General features: G+C 48.1%; 1 protein-coding gene across 1 annotated transcript in view; it reads right to left on the reverse strand.

The window, feature by feature from the left end:
* The window catches only part of pnoca (prepronociceptin a), a 15,842-nt gene extending 5,991 nt beyond the window's left edge, over positions 1 to 9,851 (reverse strand). Inside the window, exon 1 of the mRNA XM_079373039.1 lies at positions 9,760 to 9,851. The gene's annotated coding sequence lies outside the window, so the exon portion shown is untranslated. The remainder of the gene's footprint in view (positions 1 to 9,759) is intronic.
* Between the last annotated feature and the right edge of the window lie 512 nt (positions 9,852 to 10,363).

A 10,363-nucleotide genomic window follows, 5' to 3' on the forward strand; every position in this document is an offset into this window, starting at 1 on the left:
GAGTTGTTCTGCTTACACAGGTACGCCCTCTCACCTGTTTATCTTATCTGAGTACAGTCAGACTCTGTGAGGGTGGAAGAGCTTCTCTGTGCTCTCTTTCTGACGTCTGACAGCTTCTCTGGAGAGCCTGTAAAGCCCAATTACTATGCTTTTAATGAACTGATTAACCAGTAAATTAACCATTTAATTAAGTCATTACTGTCTGCTGCAGCACTGAGGAGCACGCTGCTGCTGCTGCTGCTGCTGCTGCTGGAGGTCTTACAGTCCAGGAGACTGGGAGTCTCAGACCCCCCCCCCCCCCCCGCCCCCCATCCATCCAATATCAGCTTTTAAACCTCTTAAACACATCAGCTGGAATGAGCATTAAAAGTTCAGAAGAACTGTAAGAAGTGTTCAGAGACATCAGTACAGAGCGTGCCGTATGGAAAGCATCCATCGCTGCTTCCATAGAGAGAGAAACTCGTGGCCATCTTCACATCGTCCATTTAAACGTGTTCTTACTCCATCGTGACTTCATCCTGTTTAAATTAAAAAGTGTTCAAGTGTAAAGTCAGTGTCGTGTTGTCCAACAGCTCAAGACTCACCGAGTACAAACTTCTCCAACTGTCTGACGCCGTCTTATCAACTGTGTGCACCATTATTTCCTCCATTATTCCCATTTTCCCATCAAGAGCAGGAAGTCAAAAATAAATTACTCTGAGGCCGAGGAGCGACTTAAAGCCGGATTATTCACGCGTGGTTGAACAGAAGAGCTGCAGATTATTACGTCTCTTAAATGTAATAACCACAATGATGTCGTGCTCATGTCAGCACGCCGTGTACCTGCTTCTGACGTCTCTGACTCTGCTTTCAATCAGGCTTCCAAATAACTGCACAACAACACGCTCCATCTGCATGGACCAAAATAAAGTCGACTGTTTTGTGTTTTTGTAAAATTCCTTTTTAAAATGCAAAAAGAGTTCAAAGTTTCGAAGGAATCATTTTGTAAGAAGTCCCAGATATGAAGCCAGACGGTGTCGTGGACTCTTCAGGTGTTTCTGCGTGTCTGTGGCACACCTCTCTGGGCTCTTTGTTTTAAGCCTCACCCTTCACACGGAGCTACTGGACATGTGGAGGTCCGGGGTTCGATTCCCAGCTCCTGCAGCCACATGTCTGATGTGTCCTTATGCAAGGCACTTAACCCCTTAGTGTGTGAATGTGTGTGTGAGCTGCAGTGTAAAAGCTCAAGTCCATGAGTATCAGCGTGTAAATGCACACACACACACACACACACACACACACACACACACACACACACACACACACACACACACACTAGGACTGAACTGATGTTAAAGAAGAGTGTGTGTGTGTGTGTTGAAGGAGAGAGAGAGCCCTGCACATGAAAGACAACACGTCAAAGATTGAATAATTATCAGAGTAAATTTATCCTGTTGTCTTTGTTTCTTGATGAGTCACTTTGACAGGTAATTAAATGTAACTTCGTCTTCAGCCACACGGACGACTACTTTATCTGACAGAGAGTCACTTTGACGGACAGCTCGCCTCGGCCCACTCACATCTCCCCGTGTGCTCTTTGTATGAATACCCCCCCCCCCCCCTTACTACCTTCACTTCAGACTTCCTGTACACCTCAGTCCACCTATCCTACTCTAAGCTCCGCCTCCAACGGCGTATTGACTCTAGAATTCCTCCTTGATTTTCCCAGAATCAGATTGAAATGTTTGCTGTTGTACTGAGTAGTTCTTCTCCTGTGTTTCATGTGTAGTCTGAATGACAGTGAGCCTGATCCTGTGTGTGTGTGTGTGTGTGTGTGTGTGTGTGTGTGTGTGTGTGTGTGTGTGTGTGTGCGCAGAGTGGGCATGATGACGTATCTGAGGAGGAAACCTTCCTGGACTGTGTGACGTCGCTGCTGAGCAAAATCAATTTATCCTCTCAATGCATGTAATGAGCTCGGGTCCATTAAAGGTTGGGGGGCGCTCACACACACACACACACACACACACACACACACACAGAGTATCAGAGAGTCACATACTGATCTCTCCCCTGCTGTAATATTTTACTGTTCCATCGAGCTGAACTAATCGCTCTTTATATTTACAGGCTGTTCGCTGACCACAGGTGAGACTGATCACAACAACATCCCTCCCAGGTGAGAAGCATCAATACTCTCATTACACCTTCCTGCTCTCACATGTCAAACCCAGTAATGGTCTATTGAATTCTCTCTTATTATCAGCTTTTCTTTACACCACTTTATTTGCTTCATTGTCTGCAATGAATGACGCATGGAGGAGGCGTGGTTAGGACAAATGGTCACGCCCCTTATCCGCGGCGTGGAGCTTCTTTCAACTTAAAGATCATCTGAGGAGGACAGCTCCTGGTTGTTCACACATGACGCTCAGCACCAACATATACATACATAACATACATAACATACATAACATACATAACATACATGTGCTATGAACATGAGACTCTCCTTCCAACAGCAGGAACTTCTCACTGTGACTGACATGTGGACAAACTCAGGAACATGCTCTCTGTGTTCACATGTGCTGTCACTCACTGTGACCCCTCTGGTCCCTCACTGTGACCCCTCTGGTCCCTCACTGTGACCCCGCTGGTCCCTCACTGTGACCCCGCTGGTCCCTCACTGTGACCCCGCTGGTCCCTCACTGTGACCCCGCTGGTCCCTCACTGTGACCCCGCTGGTCCCTCACTGTGACCCTGCTGGTCCCTCACTGTGACCCCGCTGGTCCCTCACTGTGACCCTGCTGGTCCCTCACTGTGACCCCGCTGGTCCCTCACTGTGACCCCGCTGGTCCCTCACTGTGACCCCTCTGGTCCCTCACTGTGACCCCGCTGGTCCCTCACTGTGACCCTGCTGGTCCCTCACTGTGACCCCTCTGGTCCCTCACTGTGACCCTGCTGGTCCCTCACTGTGACCCCTCTGGTCCCTCACTGTGACCCCGCTGGTCCCTCACTGTGACCCCTCTGGTCCCTCACTGTGACCCCTCTGGTCCCTCACTGTGACCCTGCTGGTCCCTCACTGTGACCCCACTGGTCCCTCACTGTGACCCTGCTGGTCCCTCACTGTGACCCCGCTGGTCCCTCACTGTGACCCTGCTGGTCCCTCACTGTGACCCTGCTGGTCCCTCACTGTGACCCTGCTGGTCCCTCACTGTGACCCCGGTGGTCCCTCACTGTGACCCCGGTGGTCCCTCACTGTGACCCCGCTGGTCCCTCACTGTGACCCTGCTGGTCCCTCACTGTGACTCCTTCACTGCGACCCCGCTGGTCCCTCACTGTGACCCCGCTGGTCCCTCACTGTGACCCCACTGGTCCCTCACTGTGACCCTGCTGGTCCCTCACTGTGACCCCGCTGGTCCCTCACTGTGACCCTGCTGGTCCCTCACTGTGACCCTGCTGGTCCCTCACTGTGACCCTGCTGGTCCCTCACTGTGACCCCGGTGGTCCCTCACTGTGACCCCGGTGGTCCCTCACTGTGACCCCGCTGGTCCCTCACTGTGACCCCTCTGGTCCCTCACTGTGACCCCGCTGGTCCCTCACTGTGACCCTGCTGGTCCCTCACTGTGACTCCCTCACTGTGACCCCGGTGGTCCCTCACTGTGACCCCGCTGGTCCCTCACTGTGACCCCGCTGGTCCCTCACTGTGACCCCGCTGGTCCCTCACTGTGACCCTGAACAGAAAAGGCTGTATAGATAATGTAAGTATGTATAGGATGTGTTCAACAGCCTTGTTTTTATTTTAGAAGGAAAACAAGCCGTCGTGTGAATGTGAATGCTGCCACACGTCAAGATCTGCTCTGTGGACAGCAGCAGCTAAGGGGAGTCCTGTTCTCCTTTGATATGAAAGCAAAGACACACAAAGAGGAGTGCCGCGGGGTCAGCAGGGAGACACGAGGAAGGATCTGTGAACCCTTGCAACACAAAAGGACGAACACCCCGCTGTGTGACCAGCTTTGTGTCCATGGATTAACTCTGTGTGGTGTAACCTGCCGTCCAGCCCTCCTCCCAACCTTCATTCACTCATCCAGTACCTGAGTGAGTTAACGTGGACCTGTGGATCACCACTCTGATCTGATCCAGTACCTGAGTGAGTTAACGTGGACCTGTGGATCACCACTCTGATCTGATCCAGTACCTGAGTGAGTTAACGTGGACCTGTGGATCACCACTCTGATCTGATCCAGTATCTGAGTGAGTTAACGTGGACCTGTGGATCACCAATCTGATCTGATCCAGTACCTGAGTGAGTTAACATGGACCTGTGGATCACCACTCTGATCTGATCCAGTACCTGAGTGAGTTAACATGGACCTGTGGATCACCACTCTGATCTGATCCAGTACCTGAGTGAGTTAACGTGGACCTGTGGATCACCACTCTGATCTGATCCAGTACCTGAGTGAGTTTATCTGACCCCGATTTTGAGAATCCTCATGTTCCTACGTGGAGAAAGAAAACAAGATTCTGTGGCATGGATGCGCCTTACAGCTGATAACCAGAGCCGCCCTTAACCCGCCAACAAGAGCATGTGACTTGCTATCGCCATCTTCTCCTGTTGCTGGACCAAAGGATTGCTCGACTGCTTTAGTACAAAGTACCAAGTCTTGTTGGGGTGATCCTGTGCAAGGCACCAAACCTTCAAACAGCTGTGGCGTGTTCCCGTGGAGCAGCTGGAACACGAAGAAGCTGTCGGACCAACAAGTGACGTTTTCACGTTCAATAAATCCACTGAGATCTCCAACACACATCAATCTGATCAAACAGAAAAGCTTTCTGCAGGTTTCAGGCCTTTGAAGTACACACGTTACACTCATGCAGACCACCTCCCATGACCCCTGTGGAGCCTTCTGTTCACTTCAAGGTGAAAGGTGCGCCCGGGGCTGAACACAAACTAAATGTTAATTACTAGACGCCAAAGAAAAGAGAGATGGCTAATCTCAAAGTTTAATAACTCCATTAATGTTTCACATAAATGCCTGAAGGCAGAGTGGGAACAATTCACCACGCAGAACAACAAGCAGAACCCACCATTCAGAAATGATGTTCTCTCTGTTTAACTGTTTACATGAGCTTCATTCTTACACATATTCTCTCATAAGGTCACATCTCCTCTTCTTCAGGTGAAATCAGTGTCCTCGCTCCTCTTCATCATGTGTGTGAAGTGTGTTGTTGTAAATTCACTCTGATCCTGTATTTGATCATGTCTATAAACCCCTCTATTTCAGCCCTGCTCAGAACAGGCTGTTTCTGTGTCTGTAGCTTTAAATATGTAAATGAGCTGTGTCTGGCCACGCCCCCTCTCTGGAAGGGCTCGGGTGTACTCGCTGCTTTCTGGCTCCATGTCCTATTGTTTACGGTGAGAAGGCAGACTCAGAGGGCAGAACAAACACCTAGCTGTGGGAGTGTCACCCACCTGGGGGAGGGGCTACTGCCCTTTGTGATGTCATGAAGGGAACATCTCCAAACGGCCTGTTTGAGGACACATTCTCTGAAAAGACTTTTCTCATCTCTTTTCTAACATGGACTAGTTAAGATATAAAGGAGCTGCTACAGAAAGTATGTTTTATTTGTGATGTGAATTTTTATTGTAATTTTAAAATCGATATAAATGAAAAATGAAAGTCGGGTTTGTAGTCGGACTAGAGACAAGTGGATTTTTTAATGTGACTGTTCATGAAGGCTTCTTAATAGTTAATTCAGTAAAGAGCGACGCCTTCATCATGACAGGATGTGACCACATGCTTCTATGACATCACCCCCCACTGGTGGAACTAACTACAGAACTCCATCAGATCTGCAGTCTGTTTGTACCTCTAAGACAACACTAAAGACCCGGCTCGGTATGAACACTGATGACCTTCAGGATGATGATGATGAGGATTTTCTGTCAGCACCTGTGGTCACTTCCTGTCAGCACCTGTGGTCACTTCCTGTCAGCACCTGTGGTCACTTCCTGTCAGCACCTGTGGTTACTTCCTGTCAGTGCCTGTGGTCACTGGGTACGTCTCACTTTCCTTATTTGCAGTCTCCTCGGCCGAACAGGAAGTAGTTCCAAAGCCGCCATGTTGAGGATCAAAGCTCTAATAGCGAACGGAGGAGAGAGGATGGAGGAGAGAGGAGGCTGATCCGAGGAGCGATGACCGAGGAGACACGAGAGCTGACTTCACGGAAGTCTTTTCACTGACAGACACGCCCCCTTCTCGTATATCACTCAGTGATTGGACGCTGCACAGGATCAGACTTCAGTGAAACAGAGTTTAATAGGGGAGAAAAGAGGGAGATTAAAAAGAGGCTAAACGGAGCGTGGGACATTTAAACAGATGATGAACATCAGTGAGTTTGTAAAGAGTCGCTCTGTGATGAGCTGCCATTAAAAAGAGTCTGACATGAAGATTAACAACCAAATATGAAGCTCTACAACTTCTATCAATACATCCTTCATCTTCATCATCCCTCACACTGTCTGAATGTCTGATGATGATGATGAAGGTCTGATCCCTCACACTGTTTGAATGTCTGATGATGATGATGATGATGAAGGTCTGATCCCTCACACTGTTTGAATGTCTGATGATGATGATGATGACAGTTTGATGAAGAGGAGTCCGTTTTATATTCTCACTTATTGATCTTCACAAAGTTTCATCATTTAGATTCTAATCAATCATTTTCAGTATCCTGACACATAAATATCTGTGTTTATAAAATACAGAGTTGGTTGTCTAAATACAGGCTAGGTTCAGTCCAAACTGATTAATAATAATCAATAATTATAGACAATTCAAAATGAAATCTTTGAGTCAGTAGAAACTGTCCTTTTGGTTTGAAACAGACTGCAGGTTGTTCTTCAGGTGTTTGTTATCAAGAAACACTGTAACTGTGTTTGATTAGAAATAATACAGTGTGTGTGTGTGTGTGTGTGTGTGTTTGATTAGAAATAATACAGTGTGTGTGTGTGTGTGTGTGTGTGTGTGTGTGTGTGTGTGTGTGTGTGTGTGTGTGTGTGTGTGTGTGTGTGTGTGTGTGTGTGTGTGTGTGTGTGTGTGTGTGTGTGTGTGTGTGTGTGTGTGTGTGTGTGTGTGTGTGTGTGTGTGTGTGTGTGTGGACATAAACAGCTGTTCGGCTGATTGACAGCTGAACGTGATCAGCTGATGTCTCGTCATGTGACGCTGTCGAGGAAACGACGTCTCATGTGTCTTAAAGCTGATTTCCTCGGTCCTCTCTCCTCGGCTTCGTTTCCTCCGTGCATCACTGGTGGGCGGGGCTTAGACGCAAGTGGAGGAGACAACTCGGAGGACACTCGGTGCAAATAAGGGAACTGAGAAAGGCCCACTCTCTGTCAGTGCCTGTGGTCACTTCCTGTCAGTGCCTGTGGTCACTTCCTGTCAGTGCCTGTGGTCACTTCCTGTCAGTGCCTGTGGTCACTTCCTGTCAGTGCCTGTGGTCACTTCCTGTCAGTGCCTGTGGTCACTTGTAGAAGTCTGGTGAAAGCGTTTGTCTCAGCTACATTTTGAACGTGTTCTTCTCTACATGTAGGATTCTGTCTGAAAACAAAAAGGTAATAACTCGTCTCATTGTGACGTCTTCAGAGCGCCGCAGTAAATCAGGCCTTAACGATCAATGACCAATCACTTTGAACGATTTATGACCTGTTCCTTTAAACCAACGATCCGCATGAACAAACCAACTGATGGAGGGCACGTCGCTTCACCTGCTGCGTTCATGACACACTGCATAAAACCAGTTATTAGTCTGAAGCTCCTTCTTCAGGCGATTCATTGATCAGTCACCAGAGCGACCCGAGATGTCCGCCCAACCCGTACTCATTACGTCACCAAGGGCAACAGCCAGAAAAAAAACACTGAGCTCAAGGGGCCAGAGGTCACAGCACGCCAACAATAGCCAACAACCTCAAGGTACATACATCGACCCCAAGGTCCGAACATCAACCCCAAGGTCCAAACATCAACCCCAAGGTCCAAACATCAACCCCAAGGTCCGAACATCAACCCCAAGGTACGTACATCGACCCCAAGGTCCGAACATCAACCCCAAGGTCCAAACATCAACCCCAAGGTACGTACATCGACCCCAAGGTCCGAACATCAACCCCAAGGTCCAAACATCAACCCCAAGGTCCAAACATCAACCCCAAGGTCCGAACATCAACCCCAAGGTACAAACATCAACCCCAAGGTCCGAACATCAACCCCAAGGTCCAAACATCAACCCCAAGGTCCAAACATCAACCCCAAGGTCCGAACATCAACCCCAAGGTCCGAACATCAACCCCAAGGTCCGAACATCAACCCCAAAGTCCGAACATCGACCCCAAGGTCCGAACATCAACCCCAAGGTACGTACATCAACCCCAAGATACGTACATCAACCCCAAGGTACGTACATCAACCCCAAGGTCCGAACATCAACCACAAGGTACGTACATCAACCCCAAGGTACGTACATCAACCCCAAGGTCCAAACATCAACCACAAGGTACGTACATCAACCCCAAGGTCCAAACATCAACCCCAAGGTCCGAACATCAACCCCAAGGTCCGAACATCAACCCCAAGGTCTGAACATCAACCCCAAGGTCCAAACATCAACCCCAAGGTCTGAACATCAACCCCAAGGTCCAAACATCAACCCTACGGTCTGAACATCAACCCCAAGGTACGTACATCAACCCCAAGGTCCGAACATCAACCCCGAGATCCGAACATCAACCCTGAGATCCGAACATCAACCCTACAGTCCGAACATCAACCCCGAGAGCCAAACATCAACCCTGAGGTCCGAACATCAACCCTAAAGTCCAAACATCAACCCTACAGTCCAAACATCAACCCTACAGTCCAAACATCAACCCTACAGTCCGAACATCAACCCCGAGAGCCAAACATCAACCCTGAGGTCCGAACATCAACCCTACAGTCCAAACATCAACCCTACAGTCCAAACATCAACCCTACAGTCCAAACATCAACCCTACAGTCCAAACATCAACCCTACAGTCCAAACATCTGGTAAAGATGATGCACATGTGATGGAGAGACAGGCTTTTCTTTTAAGTCAAATCTAAAATCCCTCATTAGACTGAACAAAAAGCAGGCTCACCTGACGAGTCCAGACTAACATCTGATGACGTTATTACTCAAATGATTCTGATTGTTGGCGCAGCAAGAAAAATCTTTTTTGCAAGTTTCTTAAATTGAGACAATCAGATTTTAAGTCACTTCATTTTGTTTTCTCCACTGGAGGCTTTTTGAGTCATTAATCATTGTCCAGGCGTCTCTGAATATTGATGTTAGTCAGGTCAATAAGTGAAGTGTAAAGACACATTTCTGCAAAGATCCCTCAGTGGGTAAAAAAATACAGATATATATATATAGATATGAAAGGAGATCCAGACGTACGCTGAGTCCTTCCTGCTCACACATCTTTAATGTGTTTTTACTCATGAGGGAGGTCCCACTTTCCTCCTGCTTTACAGGTTGCTCTTCTAATCTTGATCTCACATTTGTTTCTTGTCGCCATTATCTGCTCTTTAAATCTGATTGGCATAATAAACACGAGAGGAGGTAAAAACAAATCATATTTTTTAAGACTCAAATGTTTCCCCGACTATTGAACAAAACGTCACTGATCACTTCGTTGAAGAGAAATCTGTTCAAAGAGTCAGAGGTCAAGCTGCCCCCCCCCCCCTGCAGGGTCTCTTACCTGTGTCGGGCTGAGATTGCGGGTGCCTGTAAGGGGTCCCTCGAGTGCAGCTGGAGATTCTTAGAGTATGTTTCCTTCTCTCGGTCTCTGTGTGGTTTTTCTGGCTACGTGGAGACTGGAGGCAGCCGCTCTTATAGAGACCCAGCCCCGCCCCCTCCTCTTCCACCCCTTCAACCCCCCGCCCCCCCCCCTCCATTTCTCTCTCTCCTTTCTAAAACTCCCTCCTTGATTAGAGAGAGACAGAGGACGATGGGAAGCAGAGAAAAGGAGAGAAGGGAGGCATGGGTGGGGGGGGAGATAGAAGAAGGAAAAGAGGAGGGAGACAGGGAAGGAAAGAGAGATGAAGATGGAGGAGCAATCTTTGTATCTCTGAAGAAGTGATGGTTTGAGTTTCTGCTTTGATTTATAGTTCCAGTTTCACGTCTTCTGGTTTTACCTTATTAAATTTACATCGTTTCTTAAACAAATAAAATTCAGTCAGTTTTTCATAAAACATAGAAGAAACAGAAAAACAGAAAGCAAAGACATTAATGCTGTCTGGTTTATAATTTCTCCTCTCCTCTCTCCTCTCCTCCTCTCCTCTTGTTTTTCTTAGTTGCTAAAA

The sequence above is a fragment of the Symphodus melops genome, assembly GCF_947650265.1.
Source record: "Symphodus melops genome assembly, contig: scaffold_91, whole genome shotgun sequence".
Taxonomy (NCBI): domain Eukaryota; kingdom Metazoa; phylum Chordata; class Actinopteri; order Labriformes; family Labridae; genus Symphodus; species Symphodus melops.